Raw genomic sequence first — 21,673 nt, 5'->3', positions numbered from 1 at the left:
CATGCGCAGTGCATATCTGAACCTCCACCTCTCACTCATCTCCCTATGGCTTCTTCAGACTGTTCGGTGTCAGCTGGTCCCTAATAGCATGCCACGGCCGTGACACCGCACAGTCTGAAAAAGAAGCCGTAGGGAGGGGAGTGAGAGGCGAGGATATGCACTGCGCATGGCCATGGATCCCAGGCCCCCAGTGGGATTACATCAGAAGACACTGCGAGGCGGGCTCTCGGCCAGCGCGGCCGCACAGGCGCAGCCAGCCTGACATCAAATGATGTCAGAAGATGGGCAGCGCTAAGTGTGCCTGGCCACGGGATAACATAACAGCGCAGGCTCCGGGACGGAATCAAACAACGCTGAGGAGCCGGGGCACGGCGGCGGGGGGGTAGTAATGATGGCTGTGCTGCGTCATATTACGAAGGAAAGTCCCACCTCCGGGACGGTTTCACGGCTTCAGGGGACACATTTTAAAAGTGTTTAGTTCTGTGTTTGCAAGGAGCATGATGAAAAGAGCCACCTTTTCCTTTTGCATCTTTTGTGCTGCACAAGCTGGCTCTTTCAGCTACAAACGCCTTGGGGGGGGGTTAAAGGTTCCCTTTCGACTTTCTCAGGCTTCGGCCTACATTGTGTTCCTCTGCTTTTCCACCTGTCCCTGGGCTCCAACACCGCCAGTTGCCGTCCAGAAGTGCTGTACGCACAGTCAACAGTCGCTCCTCTGTTATTGGGGTTCAGTAACGTCAGCTGTTCCCCTGCTGTGTGTGTGGCAATCCCTCCTACCTCCTCCAACCTCCTCCTCCTCCACCTGTCCCTGGGCTCCAACACCGCCAGTTGCCGTCCAGAAGTGCTGTACGCACAGTCAACAGTCGCTCCTCTGTTATTGGGGTTCAGTAACGTCAGCTGTTCCCCTGCTGTGTGTGTGGCAATCCCTCCTACCTCCTCCAACCTCCTCCTCCTCCACCTGTCCCTGGGCTCCAACACCGCCAGTTGCCGTCCAGAAGTGCTGTACGCACAGTCAACAGTCCCTCCTCTGTTATTGGGGTTCAGTAACGTCAGCTGTTCCCCTGCTGTGTGTGTGGCAATCCCTCCTACCTCCTCCAACCTCCTCCTCCTCCACCTCCTCCACCTGTCCCTGGGCTCCAACACCGCCAGTTGCCGTCCAGAAGTGCTGTACGCACAGTCAACAGTCCCTCCTCTGTTATTGGGGTTCAGTAACGTCAGCTGTTCCCCTGCTGTGTGTGTGGCAATCCCTCCTACCTCCTCCAACCTCCTCCTCCTCCACCTGTCCCTGGGCTCCAACACCGCCAGTTGCCGTCCAGAAGTGCTGTACGCACAGTCAACAGTCCCTCCTCTGTTATTGGGGTTCAGTAACGTCAGCTGTTCCCCTGCTGTGTGTGTGGCAATCCCTCCTACCTCCTCCAACCTCCTCCTCCTCCACCTGTCCCTGGGCTCCAACACCGCCAGTTGCCGTCCAGAAGTGCTGTACGCACAGTCAACAGTCCCTCCTCTGTTATTGGGGTTCAGTAACGTCAGCTGTTCCCCTGCTGTGTGTGTGGCAATCCCTCCTACCTCCTCCAACCTCCTCCTCCTCCACCTGTCCCTGGGCTCCAACACCGCCAGTTGCCGTCCAGAAGTGCTGTACGCACAGTCAACAGTCCCTCCTCTGTTATTGGGGTTCAGTAACGTCAGCTGTTCCCCTGCTGTGTGTGTGGCAATCCCTCCTACCTCCTCCAACCTCCTCCTCCTCCACCTCCTCCACCTGTCCCTGGGCTCCAACACCGCCAGTTGCCGTCCAGAAGTGCTGTACGCACAGTCAACAGTCCCTCCTCTGTTATTGGGGTTCAGTAACGTCAGCTGTTCCCCTGCTGTGTGTGTGGCAATCCCTCCTACCTCCTCCAACCTCCTCCTCCTCCACCTGTCCCTGGGCTCCAACACCGCCAGTTGCCGTCCAGAAGTGCTGTACGCACAGTCAACAGTCCCTCCTCTGTTATTGGGGTTCAGTAACGTCAGCTGTTCCCCTGCTGTGTGTGTGGCAATCCCTCCTACCTCCTCCAACCTCCTCCTCCTCCACCTGTCCCTGGGCTCCAACACCGCCAGTTGCCGTCCAGAAGTGCTGTACGCACAGTCAACAGTCCCTCCTCTGTTATTGGGGTTCAGTAACGTCAGCTGTTCCCCTGCTGTGTGTGTGGCAATCCCTCCTACCTCCTCCAACCTCCTCCTCCTCCACCTCCTCCACCTGTCCCTGGGCTCCAACACCGCCAGTTGCCGTCCAGAAGTGCTGTACGCACAGTCAACAGTCCCTCCTCTGTTATTGGGGTTCAGTAACGTCAGCTGTTCCCCTGCTGTGTGTGTGGCAATCCCTCCTACCTCCTCCAACCTCCTCCTCCTCCACCTGTCCCTGGGCTCCAACACCGCCAGTTGCCGTCCAGAAGTGCTGTACGCACAGTCAACAGTCCCTCCTCTGTTATTGGGGTTCAGTAACGTCAGCTGTTCCCCTGCTGTGTGTGTGGCAATCCCTCCTACCTCCTCCAACCTCCTCCTCCTCCACCTGTCCCTGGGCTCCAACACCGCCAGTTGCCGTCCAGAAGTGCTGTACGCACAGTCAACAGTCCCTCCTCTGTTATTGGGGTTCAGTAACGTCAGCTGTTCCCCTGCTGTGTGTGTGGCAATCCCTCCTACCTCCTCCAACCTCCTCCTCCTCCACCTGTCCCTGGGCTCCAACACCGCCAGTTGCCGTCCAGAAGTGCTGTACGCACAGTCAACAGTCCCTCCTCTGTTATTGGGGTTCAGTAACGTCAGCTGTTCCCCTGCTGTGTGTGTGGCAATCCCTCCTACCTCCTCCAACCTCCTCCTCCTCCACCTGTCCCTGGGCTCCAACACCGCCAGTTGCCGTCCAGAAGTGCTGTACGCACAGTCAACAGTCCCTCCTCTGTTATTGGGGTTCAGTAACGTCAGCTGTTCCCCTGCTGTGTGTGTGGCAATCCCTCCTACCTCCTCCAACCTCCTCCTCCTCCACCTGTCCCTGGGCTCCAACACCGCCAGTTGCCGTCCAGAAGTGCTGTACGCACAGTCAACAGTCCCTCCTCTGTTATTGGGGTTCAGTAACGTCAGCTGTTCCCCTGCTGTGTGTGTGGCAATCCCTCCTACCTCCTCCAACCTCCTCCTCCTCCACCTCCTCCACCTGTCCCTGGGCTCCAACACCGCCAGTTGCCGTCCAGAAGTGCTGTACGCACAGTCAACAGTCCCTCCTCTGTTATTGGGGTTCAGTAACGTCAGCTGTTCCCCTGCTGTGTGTGTGGCAATCCCTCCTACCTCCTCCAACCTCCTCCTCCTCCACCTGTCCCTGGGCTCCAACACCGCCAGTTGCCGTCCAGAAGTGCTGTACGCACAGTCAACAGTCCCTCCTCTGTTATTGGGGTTCAGTAACGTCAGCTGTTCCCCTGCTGTGTGTGTGGCAATCCCTCCTACCTCCTCCAACCTCCTCCTCCTCCACCTCCTCCACCTGTCCCTGGGCTCCAACACCGCCAGTTGCCGTCCAGAAGTGCTGTACGCACAGTCAACAGTCCCTCCTCTGTTATTGGGGTTCAGTAACGTCAGCTGTTCCCCTGCTGTGTGTGTGGCAATCCCTCCTACCTCCTCCAACCTCCTCCTCCTCCACCTGTCCCTGGGCTCCAACACCGCCAGTTGCCGTCCAGAAGTGCTGTACGCACAGTCAACAGTCCCTCCTCTGTTATTGGGGTTCAGTAACGTCAGCTGTTCCCCTGCTGTGTGTGTGGCAATCCCTCCTACCTCCTCCAACCTCCTCCTCCTCCACCTCCTCCACCTGTCCCTGGGCTCCAACACCGCCAGTTGCCGTCCAGAAGTGCTGTACTCACAGAGCCAAACACCTCGCCAATGTGTTAGTGGGGTTCAGCACCGCCAGCTGTTCCCCTGCTGTGTATACGGCAACGTGTACTGCGACCGCCACGCAGGCACAACAAGTTAAATTTAAGGGAACCTGTCCCCCCCCCCCCAGGCGTTTGTTACTGAAGGAGCCACCTTGTGCAGCAGTAATGATGCAAAGGGAAAAAGTGCCTCTTTTCGTGGTGCTCCTTGCAGATGCTGAACCTAACACTTATGAAATGTGTCCCCTCACAGCGTTCAACCGTCCGGTAGGTGGAACTTTCCTTTGTCATGTGACGCAGCACAGCCGTCATTTTTACCCCCTTGTCGCCGTGCGCCGCCTCCTCAGCGTTGTTTGAATCTGTCCCGGAGCCTGCGCTGTTAGGTTACCCCTTGGCCATGCACACATTTTGCGCTGCCCGTCTTCTGACATCATTTGCTGTCAGGCTGGCTGCGCCTGTGCGGGTGCGCTGTCCGAGATTCAGCCTCGCGGTGTCGTCTAATGTAATCCCACCGCGGGCCTGGGATCCATGTCCATGCGCAGTGCATATCCTCGCCTCTCACTCCCCTCCCTACGGCTTCTAAAGACTGTTCGGTGTCAAATGAACCCTAATAGCATGCCACGGCCGTGACACCGCACAGTCTTAAGAAGCCGTAGGGAGGGGAGTGAGAGGCGAGGATATGCACTGCGCATGGACACGGATCCCAGGCCCGCGGTGGGATTACATTAGACGACACCGCGAGGCTGACGCAGACACAAGAACTGAAATTGAAGGGAACCTGTCCCCCCTCCCCCAGGCGTTTTTACGTTATCCAGCCACCTTGTACAGCGGTAATGCTGCATGTGTGCAAGGTGGCTCAGAAACGTATTCTCCTCGCACATGTGGAACTGAAAACACGTCTGAAATGTGTCCTCTGTGTGACCATTTAACCGTCCCGGTGGTGTGACTTTCCTTTGTAATGACACGCTGCAACCCCCTTGGTAGCGCTGCCCGTCTTCTGGCATCATTGTTTGGCTGGCTGCGCCTCTGCGGCCGCCCTGACCCACACAACGCCCCTCGGTGTCTTATTTATTGGGACTGCGAGGGTGTGATTGATGGGCAGGATCAGTGCATCAGTTCGCCTGTCCCTCCTCTCCTTCCGCCTTCTTCGGACTGTGCGGCTTCATGGCCGTGGCATGCGATAAGGGATCAGATGACGCCGCACAGTCTGAAGCGGGTGTAAGGACCCGAGTGTGAGAGGCGAACATATGTGCTGCGCCAGGCCCTGAATCCCAGCCCCGCAGTGTTTTAACAATGTTAAGACACTGCGGGGCTGGGATTCATGGGCATCGCGAACCGCACCGGCCGACATTACATGATGCCAGAAGATGGGCAGCGCTAACGGCGCTAGGCCAGGGGATAACACGACAGCGCAGACTCCTGTACAGCAAATAACAACGCTCGGGAGGCTGCACCCAGCACCAAGGTGGGATTCTTGACACCTGTGCTGCGTCTCATTACAAAGGGAACTCTCGCCTCCATTACACAGTTTGACTGTATAAAGGGCTAAATGTTATACGTGTTCCATTCAGCGTGTGCAAGGAGAAAAATTACAAGAGCAACCTTTGACTTGCGCAGCACTGCTGCTGCATAAGCTGTGGCTCTTCTACTTTGTAACCCCTGAGGGGGGGTTAAAGGTGACTTTTGAAATCGGTTCAATTAGGCTTCGGCCTACACTCTGCTCCACCTGCAGAGCCCGGGCTCCAACAACGCTAGTTGCTGTCCGGAAGTGCTGGCTGCACAGAGCCAAACACCTCGCCAATGTGTCAGTGGGGTCCAGCACCGCCAGCTGTTCCCCTGCTGTGTAGCCGGCAACGTGTCCTGCAAAAGCCACGCAGACACAACACACCCAAAGCTGCCGCCTGTGCAGGCTTCGGCCTACACTCCCCTCCCCCTGCTCCTCCTCCTGCTGTCCCTGGGCTCTAACACACCGCCAGTTGGGGCCCTAGGAAGACAAGCTTGAATAGGTCCCCATCCGGGTTCCAGTACCGTCAGCTGGTTCTCGGCAGTGTCTTTTGCTCTTGTACCTTCTGCTCCCCATCCTGGTTCCAGTACCGTCAGCTGGTTCCGGGCAGAGCCTTTGGCTTAGGTGCCTCCCTCTGGGTATCCGAGTTCCACCAACGTCAGGTGGTCCTTGGTAGTGCTTTCAGGCACGGGTACCTCCTGCTTAGTAACCGGGTTCCAGTAACGTCAGCTGGTCCTCGGTAGTTCCATTGGCTCTTGGACCTTCGGCTACCCATCCGGGTTCCAGTACCGTCAGCTGGTTCTCGGCAGTGTCTTTTGCTCTTGTACCTTCTGCTCCCCATCCTGGTTCCAGTACCGTCAGCTGGTTCCGGGCAGAGCCTTTGGCTTAGGTGCCTCCCTCTGGGTATCCGAGTTCCACCAACGTCAGGTGGTCCTTGGTAGTGCTTTCAGGCACGGGTACCTCCTGATTAGTAACCGGGTTCCAGTAACGTCAGCTGGTCCTCGGTAGTTCCATTGGCTCTTGGACCTTCGGGTAGCCATCCGAGTTCCAGTTCCATCAGCTGTTTCTCGGCATTTTCTCAGCCTTCTTGTACCTTCTGCTACATTTCCAAGTTCAAGACCCGAAAGACGATGACCCGGAAGACCACCCCTAAGATGATGACGACACCAGAGACGACAACCACCGAGATGACGACGACCCTGGAGACGATGACCCTGAAGACGACCCCGATGACGACGACCCCGATGACGACGACCCCGATGACGACGACCCTGGAGATGACGACCCTGGAGATGACGACGACAACCTGGAAGACCGAGAAGCAGAAGAACAAGAGGCTGCAGAACAAAGAGCAGAAGAACATTAAGCATAAGACTAAATATCAGAGCAAAAGATATTATCTAAATTATAAGCAGAAGAAGACTAAGCAGTGTATGGGGGTGAGTCCGTTCCTCCTCGTGGTGCCCCTGGATAAAGCCTGATGCTGCAGGCCAAACTGAACGCGGACAAATGTAACTGTTTTGTGACAGGCAGAACGGAAGGTGTAATCTTCAAACTTTTATAGATAACAACTACGGGAATGCCTGTCACAAATAAGAATATGATGAAGAAGTTGAATATAAAAAAGATAATAGTTAAATAAAAAGAATATGAACAATGTAAAAAAAAAAATATATATATACGTAGAAAAGAAGAAGATGAATAAGGTGAAGAAGTTGATGTCACAGAAGCTGATGATGAGGATAATGAAGAAGAAAGTGTGGGAGAAGTAAAAAATAGGGTGAAGGGCGTGGAAGTAGTGAAACATCAATATCTGACAAAATAAATAAAAAATTAACATAGTCAAATTCTTTCTAACGCCGAACGTCATAAAAAAATTAAAAATACTGCTATTCTATTTGATTGGGATAAACCCCTGTGCCTTTAATGTCTCCGCCACCTCCCCCAATACATCCTACATTATTCTTAGTTGTTTTCCTTCATGTAGAATTAACCTACAAGGAAAGAAAGGGTTTATTTTAATTCCGATATTTTCGTCCCATTGACTTGCATTGGGATCGGGTATCGGTATCGGATTGGATTCCGATACTGTGACGGTATCGGCCGATACTTTCTGATACCGATACTTTCCGATATCGGAAAGTATCGCTCAACACTAGTGGTGACCATAGTGGCCATGTTGAAGTTGGCCATTTTAGATCCAACTTTTTTTTCCAATGGGAAGATGGTCATATGACACATCAAACTTAACACAAGAAAAACAATGGTGTGCTTGGTTTTAATGCAACTTTATTCTTTCATGAGTTATTTACAAGTTTCTCTTTGTTTACAGCCATTGACATGTCACAGAGGTTAACACATGTCCACAAGGACAGGGTCCTCTCCCCTCTGTACCAGTCTGTCACTGTAATCTTGTTTACTGTAAACGATATTTATAACCCTGTATGTAACCCCTTCTCATGTACAGCACCATGGAATTAATGGTGCTATATAAATAAACTAGCTGTTTCCAGCCAGCTAACGCTCGGCACGCCGATTGCTATCTAATTAATGCTGCTGATGATTAAACTAAAGTAAATAATGACAACATTCAATAGCGCTTACGCAGGTGGTAAATTAAGTTAAAATGAAGTTAATAACAATAATAATATCTCTCTCTGTCCATATCAATCTGCTCAGATGATCGTTGTTGATAACCAATCCTACGATTTAGTCGATATTGTTGTTGTCGATCAGCTACTGCATCGTTGTCTGTATTTTCCTGCGGCCTGTGAGATGGACCTGGCAACTCTTTTTGGCTCATTTTGTTTGGGAGAATGCAGATGCAATTAAATGTCCGTTTACCTTGGCTGAAGTGGTTGAATTACATAGAAAGGAAGTGCTAAATGTGGTAATGTGGGGGGGTGGAGTCTCTTGTGGTAATGTGTGGGGACGGAGCCTCGTGTGGTAGTGTGTGGGGATGGAGCCTTGTGTGGTAATGTGGGGGGACGGAGCCTCATGTGATAATGTGGGGGGATGGAACCTCGTGTGGTGATGTGTGGGGATGGAGCCTCATGTGGTAATGTGTGAGGACGGAGCCTCGTGTGGTAATGTGTGGGGACGGAGCCTCGTGTGGTAATGTGGGGGGAGGGAGCCTCGTGTGGTAATGTGTGAGGATGGAGCCTCGTGTGGTAATGTGTGGGGATGGAACCTCGTGTGGAAATGTGTGGGGACGGAGCTTTGTGTGGTAATGTGGGGGGACGGAGCATAGTGTGTAATGTGTGGGGACGGAGCTTCATGTGGTAATGTGTGGGGACGGAGCCTCATGTGGTAATGTGTGGGGACGGAGCCTCATGTGGTAATGTGTGTGGACGGAGTCTTGTGTGGTAATGTGTGTGGACGGAGCCTCGTGTGGTAATGTGTCGGGACAGAGCCTCGTGTGTTAATGTGGGGGAATAGAGCCTTGTGTGGTAATGTGTGGGGACGGAGCCTCATGTGGTAATGTGTGGGGACGGAGACTCATGTGGTAATGTGTGGGGATGGAGCCTCATGTGGTAATGTGTGGGGACGGAGACTCGTGTGGTAATGTGTGAGGACGGAGCCTCATTTGGTAATGTGGGGGGGTGGGATTATGTGTGCTAATGTGGTGGGAGGTGGGTTATCTGTGGTAATGTGGTGGGGGGCAGGATTATGTGTGGTGATGTGGTGGGGGGCCGGATTACGTGTAGTGATGTGGTGGGGGGCAGGATTATGTGTGGTGATGTGGTGAGGGGCCGGATTATGTGTTATAATGTTGTGGGGGGCGGGATTATGTGTGGTAATGTGGTGGGGGGTGTGATTATGTGTGGTAATGTAGTGGGGGGGCGGGATTATGTGTGGTAATGTCGTGTGGGGTGGGATTATGTGTGGTAATGTGGTGGGGAGCGGGATTATGTGTGGTAATGTGGTGGGGGCGGGATTATGTGTGGTAATGTGGTGGGGGGGCGGGATTATGTGTGGTAATGTCGTGTGGGGTGGGATTATGTGTGGTAATGTGGTGGGGGCGGGATTATGTGTGGTAATGTGGTGGGGGCGGGATTATGTGTGGTAATGTGGTGGGGGGCAAGATTATGTGTGGTAATGTCGTGTGGGGTGGAATTATGTGTGGTAATGTGGTGGGGAGCGGGATTATATGTGGTAATGTGGGGGGGCACAGGATTATGTGTGGTAATGTGGTGGGGGGTGGGATTATGTTTGGTAATGTGGTGGGGGCGGGATTATGTGTGGTAATGTGGTGGGGGGGCGGGATTATGTGTGGTAATGTGGTGGGGGGCAGGATTATGTGTGGTAATGTGGTGGGGGTGGGATTATGTGTGGTAATGTGGGGGGGCACGGGATTATGTGTGGTAATGTGGTGGGGGTGGGATTATGTGTGGTAATGTGGTGGGGGTGGGATTATGTGTGTTCATGTTGTGTGGGGGTGGGATTATGTTTGGTAATGTCGTGGGGGGTGGGAATATGTGAGGTAATGTCGTGGGGGGTGGGATTATGTGTGGCAATGTGGTGGGGGATTATCTGTGGTAATGTGGTAGGGGGGCGGAATTATATGTGGTGATGTGGTGGGGGGTGGGATTATGTGTGGTGATGTGGTGGGGGCGGGATTATGTGTGGTAATGTGGTGGGGGGGCGGGATTATGTGTGGTAATGTCGTGTGGGGTGGGATTATGTTTGGTAATGTGGTGGGGGCGGGATTATGTGTGGTAATGTGGTGGGGGGGCGGGATTATGTGTGGTAATGTGGTGGGGGGCAGGATTATGTGTGGTAATGTGGTGGGGGGTGGGATTATGTGTGGTAATGTGGGGGGGCACGGGATTATGTGTGGTAATGTGGTGGGGGTGGGATTATGTGTGGTAATGTGGTGGGGGTGGGATTATGTGTGTTCATGTTGTGTGGGGGTGGGATTATGTGTGGTAATGTCGTGGGGGGTGGGAATATGTGAGGTAATGTCGTGGGGGGTGGGATTATGTGTGGCAATGTGGTGGGGGATTATCTGTGGTAATGTGGTAGGGGGGCGGAATTATATGTGGTGATGTGGTGGGGGGTGGGATTATGTGTGGTGATGTGGTGGGGGCAGGATTATGTGTAGTGATGTGTTGGGGGTGGGACTATCTGTGTTAATGTAGTGGGGGCAGGATTATGTGTGGTAATATGGTGGTGGGGCGGGATTATGTGTGGTAATGTGGTGGGGGGCAGGGTTGTGTCTGGTGATGTGGTGGGGGGCGGGATTATGTGTGGTAAAGTGGTGGGTGGGCGGAATTATGTGTGGTGATGTGGTGGGGGGGCGGGATTGTGTGTGGTGATGTGGTGGGGGGCGGGATTGTGTGTGGTAATGTCGTGGGGGGTGGGATTGTGTGTGGTAATGTGGTGGGGGGGCGGGATTGTGTGTGGTAATGTGGTGGGGGCGAGAATATGTGTGGTGATGTGGGGGGGTGGAGCTACTGTGCAGGGGGCAGGATTAGCGAGTAATCACGATGCCTCTTTTATATATAGATAATAATAATAATGAGGAGTGAATAGAAATTGTGCTGATGTCTGGTGAATACAGTCCCCGGGTCATTGTAGCAAATTTCAATGCAAGACACCCTACGCAAGAAAACTGTCACCATTCCCATGTTATTTAGGTGTATCCATATAAATGACCCACCCAAAAAAGTTTGCCTCATCACTGAACATAATGTTCTGTGTAAACTGAGGGTCCTGTTCCAATTTTTTTTGCCCATTCTGCAAAATTAGCACGCAGATCTGGGTCATCCTCGTTGAGTTGCTGCAGCAGCTGGATTTTGTAAGGGTGCCATTTGTGAGTAGCTGATATCTACCGAAGGGATGTTCGACTGATGCCAGATCGGCGCGCTGAATTTGCAGAATGAGCAAACCAAAAATTGTGACAGGACCCTCAGTTTACACAGAACACTATGTTCAGTAATGAGGCAAACTTTTCACAGAGCAGATGCCTACTGACCATATTTCTAACTGGAAGACCCAACTCCACTCCCCACAGAGCCAATGTTCTTCTGCCTGAGCCAATGCTACAAGTACAACACGTAGCTGTGACAGGAGTAATTATGGTGTATGGTGTATCTGACATGATAGACCAGATTTTATATCTGCCACTGAACCATCTTGATGCGTTTCAGCAAACCAAACATATCACGGGAAAAGTCAGATTCGATTGTACCTGGATTGTTTAATTTAATTGCCAGATACCATAAATACTGACCCTATGGACTCCTGGGTCAACTGATTGGGCCAGTGGCAAGAACTTACCCAGTTTCAAATGGTCGTACTGTGTTGTCTAGACTTCAGTGCACTGTCAGATCAGATATACAGTGTAAAAAGTGGATTTGTTATGCTCTAATGGACTAGATTGTCCTCCTCAAATGTGGAACACTTTATCATTGTTAAAATGAATCAGGAATAGATCAATTATTTTACTTCACCTATGGGAAAACACAGACATGTGCATAACAGTATAGACTATAATAGGTACCTATGGTATCCACAAAAAAACGGAATCACGTACATGTTAAGGGGGCCTTAGAGGTGGTACTTACTTCAGTTGCTTTCAGGTACAGCACTAGATGGATAAAGTTGATCCACTTTACGGAGCTCTCAGATTACAAGGCCATCTACCTTGGATTTCCACTATGTCCTAATTAACATCATTATTTCTAATCTGTTTCAACACTGTTTTGGGATAATTCCACACATGAAAAAATACATTGCTATGGTAGAAAAAAAAAATCAACACATTATATTTGCCCTTTTAACAGAGCTTAATATTTAGTATCCAAATAGACTGTAAAATAATGTTTGCTAGATGCTGGTTCTTCTTTGGAGACAGTAAAATGGCACTTGGTTTGGGTAGTGCAACTGTGGCCTCATTTGTCTCCATCTATTTCCAGAGCTTGTATCTGAAGGAAATTCTCTATAGACTGAACACCATTTAATTATTTAGTTTTATTCCTTTTGCTTTCTTCGGTTTCCAAAGATGCAGACACAAACCTGAAATAAACAAGCTGTACGTAGAAGCCATTATGTGCTGAAAGGTAATGAATTAGGAAAGATGTTCCATCGTCACTCAGGCTCCTGCAAAGGGCTGGCTTGTATTGATAGATGAAATGTAGGCTAGATAATCCCATCAGGAGTACTTTCTGCTTGCCACATGATTTGATTTAACATGTACGAGAGTATATTTTATTAAAGTCAGCTAGTATGTAAACTGCTGCAGATTTAAAATTTGCTATAAAAAGGTAGATAAATCTCCAAAACACTTCAACAAAACTACAATAAACCAAGGCTATGAAAACAGAAATGCACATACATAAAGCAGTTACTTCATTATAAATATATTAACAGCAGCATTTTATCCATTATCAACATTTGTTTTAAGTAATGGGCAGAATACGCAGAAACACCTGTCACAGTTTAAGCCTACATGCCCTTGTGTACTGTAGATTACATAGAAGCGGTAGATTCTCTTTAACTATGGTGCAGTTTTTTAGTTAAACTAACCTCACTTCTGAGAAATACTACTTCAGAAAAATGTAACAGGTGTCATAGCATAAGTCTAAACCCTGGAAGATAATGACAATCAAAGTCTGTTAATGAATAAATGGATTTTTATTGTTAAACATCAGAAAACGTGTTCATCTGAATAAATGTATGGAAACATTCAAAACTGAATTCTAAGATTTTTTAAATTGTAATTTAATTCTGAGCAAGAATGTATATTTTCCTCTTGCTATCTCTTGATTTCTTACCCTTAGCTAAAGACCAGAAGGCGCTTTATATTTCTCTACAATGTATATATTTATATATACAGTACAGACCAAAAGTTTGGACACACCTTCTCATTTAAAGATTTTTCTGTATTTTCATGACTGTGAAAATTGTACTTTCACACTGAAGGCATCAAAACTATGAATTAACACATGTGGAATTATATACTTAACAAAAAAGTGTGAAACAACTGAAATGATGTCTTATATTCTAGGTTCTTCAAAGTAGTATTACCTTTTGCTTTGATGACTGCTTTGCACACTCTTGGCATTCTCTTGATGATCTTTATATATATATATATTATTATTTTTTTGCATGCAAAGATGAGTGACTACATTCAATGCAAATTAAGTTCAGGTCAACTTTTCTAAATTCAGTGAACCCAGCAAATTTGAACAGTCTCCGATTCAAGTGTATTGCCAAAAATGCATGCCGCTATTTTGCACAATATGGAAGAATGTATAAGCCAAAGAAGGCTCGAATGACTTTTGTGGCATCCCCATATTGTCTTGCTGCTATCACATCATATGGTATAGTAAAGCTAGCCAGGAGGGACTATTATAGCCTGTGCACATGCAAAGGCAATGTGTTACACTGTGACTGTTCATGATTAGGGAAATGGGTCCTGAATAGTGTTGAGCGATACCGTCCGATACTTGAAAGTATCGGTATCGGAAAGTATCGGCCGATACCGGCAAAGTATCGGATCCAATCCGATACCGATACCCGATACCAATACAAGTCAATGGGACTCAAGTATCGGACGGTATTCCTGATGGTTCCCAGGGTCTGAAGGAGAGGAAACTCTCCTTCAGGCCCTGGGATCCATATAAATGTGTAAAAGAAAGAATTAAAATAAAAAATATCGCTATACTCACCTCTCCGACGCAGCCTGGACCTCAGCGAGGGAACCGGCAGCGTTGTTTGTTTAAAATTCGCGCTTTTACTTGGCTACGTGAAGTCCCGGCTTGTGATTGGTCAGGGCGGCCATGTTGCCGGGACGCGGACCAATCACAGCAAGCCGTGACGAAATTACGTCACGGCTTGCTGTGATTGGTCCGCGTCCCGGCAACATGGCCGCCATTAACCAATCACAAGCCGTGACGTCACGGGAGGCTGGACACGCGCGCTTTTTAAAATGGGCGCGTGTCCAGCCTCCCGTGACGTCCCGGCTTGTGATTGGTTGCGCCGCGGTCAACCAATCACAAGCCGGGAGGCTGGACACACGCGCATTTTAAAATTTTAAAATGGGCGCATGTCCAGCCTCCCGGCTTGTGATTGGTTGATCGCGGCGCAACCAATCACAAGCCGGGACGTCACGGGAGGCTGGACACGCGCCCATTTTAAAATGCGCGTGTGTCCAGCCTCCCGTGACGTCACGGCTTGTGATTGGTTGCGTCTCCCATGTGACTGCGACGCAACCAATCACAAAGCCGGGAAGTAATTTTAAAATCCTTAAGGACCTGAAATTACGTCACGGCTTGCTGTGATTGGTTGCGTCGCCCATGTGACTGCGACGCAACCAATCACAACGCCGGAACGTAATTTTAAAATCCTGAAGGACCTGAAATTACGTCACGGCTTGCTGTGATTGGTTGCGTCCCGGTCACATGGGCGGCACGCAACCAATCACAAGCCGGGACTCACGTAAAGGAAAGAAAAGCGCGAATTTTAAACAAAGAACGCTGCCGCTTCCCTCGGTAAGGTGCAGGCTGCGTCGGAGAGGTGAGTATAGCAATATTTTTTATTTTAATTCTCTCTTTTACACATTTTTACATTAATGTTGTTTCGATACCGATACCCGATATCACAAAAATATCGGATCTCGGTATCGGAATTCCGATACAGCAAGTATCGGCCGATACCCGATAATTGCAGTATCGGAATGCTCAACACTAGTCCTGAACTGTCCATAGGACTGAGGCCATATCTATACCTACTCCCAAAGGTACCACTAAAGGTGAGGAGGTTTTGGACACCAGCCTTACTGTTCTCCAGTTATTCCCTAAGCTGTCCCCCCGTCCCCCAGGAGGTCTGGGACAGAAATGCTAGTATATCAACACGTAAGACAGACAGGGATAACAGAAAGCAACTTACATACAAACACTCACCAAATGTATATAGGGGAGGATAGGAATGTACCAGCCAATGTGGAAAGAACAAAGAAGAAAGCACACACCCAAAAACAGCACTCAACAATCTCCAATTCAGCACAGCATCTCCAAGGAACTAGAAAGCAGAGCTTTCACTCTATATTGAGAGGAAATGATCAGGTCAGGAACAGCTTTGAGATGGAGCTGCAAGTTTCTAAACAGCATAGAAAGGGTCGTTAACCTCTTCAGCACCAAAGGAAACAAAATCCTTTTAATGTGAAACATAAACACACTGGTTAAATTGAAGATTTGCTATTCACAACACTTAGGGTACCGTCTTACAGTGGCACTTTTGTCGCTACGACGGTACGATCCGTGACGTTCCAGCGATATCCATACGATATCGCTGTGTCTGACATGCAGCAGCGATCAGGGACCCTGCTGAGAATCGTACGTCGTAGCAGATCGTTTGGAACTTTCTTTCGTCGCTGGATCTCACCGATCCAACGATGCGTTCGCTTGTAACCAGGGTAAACATCGGGTTACTAAGCGCAGGGCCGCGCTTAGTAACCCGATGTTTACCCTGGTTACCGTCGTAAATGTAAAAAAAAAAAACAGTACATACTCACATTCCGGTGTCCGTCAGGTCCCTTGCTGTCTGCTTCCCGCACTGACTGACTCCCAGCCGTAAAGTGAAAGCAGAGCACAGCGGTGCTAAATTCCTAGAATGAGGAGTTTAGGGCCTGAGAATGACGTCACGGCTTGTGATTGGTCGCGTGGCGGTCACATGAGCCGTGACGTCATGGAAGGCCCTAAACGCGTTCATTTTAAGCAAAGAAGGCTGCCGGTTACCAGCGGTGATGTCCAGGGGCCTCCAGAGAGGTGAGTATATCAATGTTTTTTATTTTAATTCTTTATTTTACACAGTAATATGGATCCGATACCGATTCCCGATACCACAAAAGTATCGGATCTCGGTATCGGAATTCCGATACCGCAAGTATCGGCCGATACCCGATACTTGCGGTATCGGAATGCTCAACACTATTTATCAATTATATATATATATATCTCAAGTGTTGATGTTGGTGTTGCCAGAAATAAACCGTGGAAAGCAAGTCAGACATAACTAACAGCAAATAAATTAGTGTATGTCCCCACTGTCTCTCTGCTGCATGTGGCTTTAGAGCATTTCTCAAGCAGGGCAAAATCAGCATATGAGAGTCCTAGCAACACCGCAGAGTTACCAAAAATGTATGTGCTAATTCACCAGTGCAGACATGCATGCTCTCTGCTGCATGAGGAAGGGACCCTATTCCTTTGAAAAGTACACTCATACCTGGCACTGAAGTTTGTGTAAATGACATATAAATTAAACACAAAGCTCTCTGCATGGATGAGTGGAGTAAGTTCTTTGCAATACACTTTTTCCTGGAGAATGCAATAATCATTATGGAATTCAACAGAACAACCTCTCTTATGCTTTAGTGTAAAATCTCAGGCATGCAGGGGTTTTGTAAACCATGACATATATTGCAATAGGTAGTAGGTTGTGGCCTTGCAAATTTTTGATCACCGGCAGAGTTATAAGATGCCCATGTGCATAAATCCTTAAAGGGGTATTTAATTCTACAATAATTAGATCAAAGTGAAAGTTACCAGTGGAGTTGTCATTGATCAGCAGAACAGCTCATTTATTTTATTCCCTGGTTCAGCAACGGCCCAAGACAATAAATCGAGTTCCACAAAAAAAAAAGAAAAAAGAGAAAAAAAAGTGAAAAATAGGGAGCCATAACTTTCTTAAGCTGTATGATAAAAATCGAATATGAAGACCCTGGTTCAGCATCTAGTCAGTGGCTGCTGGACAGGAGCCTGGCGAGCCATCGCCTACCTTCTAGAATCCCAAGCACCTTTTCTGATTTTTGGGCCCAGCATAGGATTATCAAGAGGTGCCAGGAATGCTGTCAAGTAGGATGAGTGTCATGGGGCTCTTGTACAGGCACAGCAATGATAAATATATTGTTTGTCCTAGGAAGAGATTAAGTATAATTTATATTTATTCTTGCTAAATATATTATAGTAATTTGGGGGAAATCATTTAGTTAAGAAATGTTCAATATCAATATATTATATGTGCACTTTGGTTTTTATTTATTTAAAAATATGACATAAAAAATAATATGGCATATAGAGATCCTGAGTTTGAGTTTCAGCTTCTTCAAGTTTATTTTATTTTTTTTCATCTTTGGATTGAAAGCTTTTACAGTAAACTTAACCTTTGAAATATCCCTGATAAATTCTAGCTAGTCTACCACTAGTAATAGGACCCTCAGTTTTAGGATACTTTGATCTAATAAATTCCTTAAATAATGTAGCCATATTAGCAAGCAACACCTTGCAGTGTTATGTTGCTTCTCTGCTCATATAATCCAACAAATCGGAAAATAAATAAATACTGTATTTATACAGTACTACTCCCATCAGCCTAGACCTGCCGTCGCTGGTAGTAGAGAGTGCAGGCACCGCTGATGGAAGTATTCACCAGCCGGTGTCTGTGCTATAAATAAATAATTAAAAAATAAAATTAGGTGCTGTTTCTTCTATATTTGATAACCAGCACAGGCAAAACTGACAGCTGCAGGCTACAACCCTCAGCTGTCTGCTTTATCATAGTTTGTTATCAAGAATAGAAAAGGTCCCCACTCCGTTTTTTTTTTTAGTTCATTAAATTAAAAAAATACGGCATGGGGTCCCCCCATTTTTGACAATCAGGTATGCTAAAGCAGACAGCTGGGTCTGGTATTCTCAGGCTGGTAAAGGGTCATGGATAATGCCTCCACCACCCTAAAAGTAGCAGCTAACAGCCACCCCAGAATAGGCGCATCTATTAGATGCATCAATTCTGGTTCTTTGCCCGCTTCTCATACTTTACCTGGTGCATTAGCAAGTGGGGTAATATTTGTGTGGTTGATGTCAGCTGTTTTATGGCCGCTAACATCAAGCTTACAGGTTAGCAATGGAGAGATATCTATAAGACGCCTCTCCAATACTAACCTCATAGCTAAATTGTGAAAAAAGACACAGCCAGAATAAAATCCTTTAATTTGAAATAAGTACCTGAGTTCAGGCCACTGGATCTCACAATAGCTCCTGTGCTGAACTGTTGAATGCCAGCGTGCCAAGTGCTAGACTTGAGAGTGTTCATTTGTCCAACACTGGCACTTGCAGTACAGTACTCTGCAGGACAGCATAGAGGGTGGCAGGACTCTATGTCCTTCTTCTTTAGCATATAGGCACCTCTTCCCTACACACAAGCATGTCCCCTGAAGATTATGCTTGAATGAAACGCGTTGGGACGAATACTTTAGGGAGAGTGCAGGGCATGTCTATATACAGGGATAGCTGTGGACTGTCCTTGTAAGGGCAGGAGCAACGGGGTTAGTCTATCGATAGCCCCATAGGGAATGATATAGGGATTGTCTTCCCTGCACTGTCTGGATATCGACCTAAACAAGGGATTATCCGGTGCTCCACTGCCCTCTTTTTTCTACGGAACCGGTAAGACCGTTCCTTTTTCTATGCTTAGAGGAATCAGCAGGCATTCCTTATAGTGTTTGCCGTTACTGATTTTCTATATGTTCTACTATGCGACTGAGGGTATGGTGCTGTACTTGTCGTAATTGTTTAAACAGGTTTTCAGCTTTTGCATTTAATCACACCCCAGTAATGTATTTCTCGCCAGCAACTTTGCTGTCGGGATTTTTTTAATAATCCTGTGAAAGGCGTACTAGTCTCCAGGGATCATCGTATCCCATGGTGGAGATTTTGCCTTGATTTATGTGTTTTTGATCACATGGGTGACTTGTTTTTTTATGGTCTTTTATAACATTAAAAGTTACGTTTTATATTTATCCCATTTTTTGCTATATTTTCTGTTTTTCGTTATTGGGATTTTCTGTATGGTTTACACCCAAACACAGATATTGCTTTGTTGGTACCAACACTGGCACTTGCAAAGCAAGAGAAACAGTTGCTTTGATGTGATCCTACTGTTCTTATTAATCATTTAAAAAAAATGAAAAAACACATCCCCCGTAATTTTCATAATGAGCAGAGAGAAAAATGATGGCTGAGGGCTGATGTTAATATTCTGAAAAGGAAGGCAATATCCATAAAGGCTCCCAGGCTTTTAATTTCAGCTCATAACTGTTTGGTTAACCTTTACATTCTATTTTAAGAGAGGACTGCAGAAAAAAAAACATAGGGTCCCCCCCATAATTTCAAAGCAGCAAAGCCTAAACAGACATCTGTGGACTGATATTAACAGCCAGGTAAGGGTCCACTGATATTGACCCCCCCTCCCAGGCTAAGAATATTAGCCCTCAGCCACCCCTGAAATAGCACATCAATAAGATGCACCAAATCTGGCACTTAGCCCTCTGCTCTTCCAGCTTTCCCTGTGGCAATGGAAAGTGGGGTAATATTTATGGGTTTGATGTCACCTTTGTATTGTCAGGTGACATAAAGCCCAGGGGTTAGTAGTGGAGAGGCATCTATATGACACCCCCATTACTAACTCCATAGGAAGTTTGGAAATAATCACACAGCCAGAATAAAATACTTTATTTGAAATAAAAATCAACATCCTCTTTTACACATTTATTTAAAAAATAAAAACAAAGCAATACTCACCTTATGGTCATTCCAATGAAGCTCTTTACCCCCATAAAAAAAAGAAAATAACAAGCAACCATATTCCTCAACTGTCCGACGTGAAAATAATCGGTCGTGCAGTGTCTAGCGTTGAGCTTTAGTGAGAAAGTTTCTATGAGTCTATAGCTGAACCCCGGTGATCTTATTTATGGCACCACTCGCTGCACGAGAACTTTCATCAAGTTTAAGCTCTGGAGAACTTTCTCACAGCAGCTCAGTTAAGTGAGACATGAGTGATTACACTCCTATTAGATGTGTTCCGGCCGGCAGGGATAGCGGTTGCATTACTGATGTGACCTCTATCCAAATCATCTGGATCATCTTGAGAAAGTATGGATTATCTTCACGTCGGACAGGTGAGTGATATGGTGTTTTATTATTTTTATTTTTATTCAATGGAATGGGCATAAGGTGAGTATTATGGTTATCTGTTATTTTCAGGTTTTTTTACAAGTGACATGGCCTTCAATGGATTAGATGCAAGGTGATAACTGTGCCTTTGCTATTTTTATTTCAAATAAAGGAGTATTTTTTTACAATCTAACTTAGGAGTTGGTAATGGAGAGGCATCTTATAGATGCCTCTCCATTACTAACCTGTGTGCTTGATGTAAGTGGCCAGAAAAAACTGACATCAACCCCCAACCATTACCTCACTTGCCACCGCACTAGTACAAGTGGGAAAAGCCAGGAAAGGTGCCAGAATTATTGATGCATCCAATAGATGCAGCTTTTCTGGGGCAACTGCGGGGTGCTATTTTTAGGCTGGGCAATATCCATGACTCCTACCAGACTAGAATTACCAGCCCTCAGCTGTCTGCTTCAGCTTGGCTTGTTGTCAAACATGTTGGGGGACCCTGAGTCATTTTTTATATTATTTATTTAAATAATTTAAAAAATGGAGTGGGGACTCCTCTTCTTTTGATAACCAGCCATGATAAAGCTGACAGCTTAGGGTTGCAACCCACAGCTTTCAGTTTTGCCTGCCTTGGTTGTCAAAAATAGAAGAGACCCCACATAATTATTTTCTTAAATGTATTTATTTATAGCACAGGTACCGACTGATGAACACTCCTAGCAGTGGCGCCTGCTCTTGCTGTTATCAGTGACAGCAGGTGTAGGGGGTAGTACGCTCTCATCATCAGATGCTTATGACCATCGGTAAACTTTTTACCACCAGTCACAGCTGCTGACTTATCCTGTCATCTGACAGTATGGGTAACGCAGCTTTTTAAAAATCTTACAGTCATTCAGAGCCGCCGGTGTTTCTCTCCCTGTCATACAGATGACAGCATGGGAAACACCTAATGTTTGGGGTGCCGAACACGAAAAGTAAAACGGACTTCCCGGAGAAGTCTGTGTTTGGGTCTGTGCCCTAACATTAGGTGTTCGGTACTGACCCCAAACTTAACTTTTTTGGTTTGCCCATCTCTACTACTAAGTGATTTTTACAATACCAATTAAAAGTTAGATGCTCACAAGTCGAGATGAGCAGATCTTTTTGATATTCACATTCTCCTAGTTTATCAAATCTTCCCTAAAAATTCAATTTACATTAGAGAGATTTAACATGAATCGTAATCCTGAAAAGTCAGCATTTGTCAGGAAAAGAAAGGAGAAAATAATAGACTAAAGAGTTTAAAGGAGTTGTTCACTTCTAGGAAAACCCCTTCTCATTACCCATGTTTA

Source organism: Ranitomeya variabilis, chromosome 5, assembly GCF_051348905.1.
Source record: "Ranitomeya variabilis isolate aRanVar5 chromosome 5, aRanVar5.hap1, whole genome shotgun sequence".
NCBI classification, from domain to species: Eukaryota; Metazoa; Chordata; class Amphibia; order Anura; family Dendrobatidae; genus Ranitomeya; species Ranitomeya variabilis.
Note: the sequence above shows the minus strand (reverse complement) of the source record.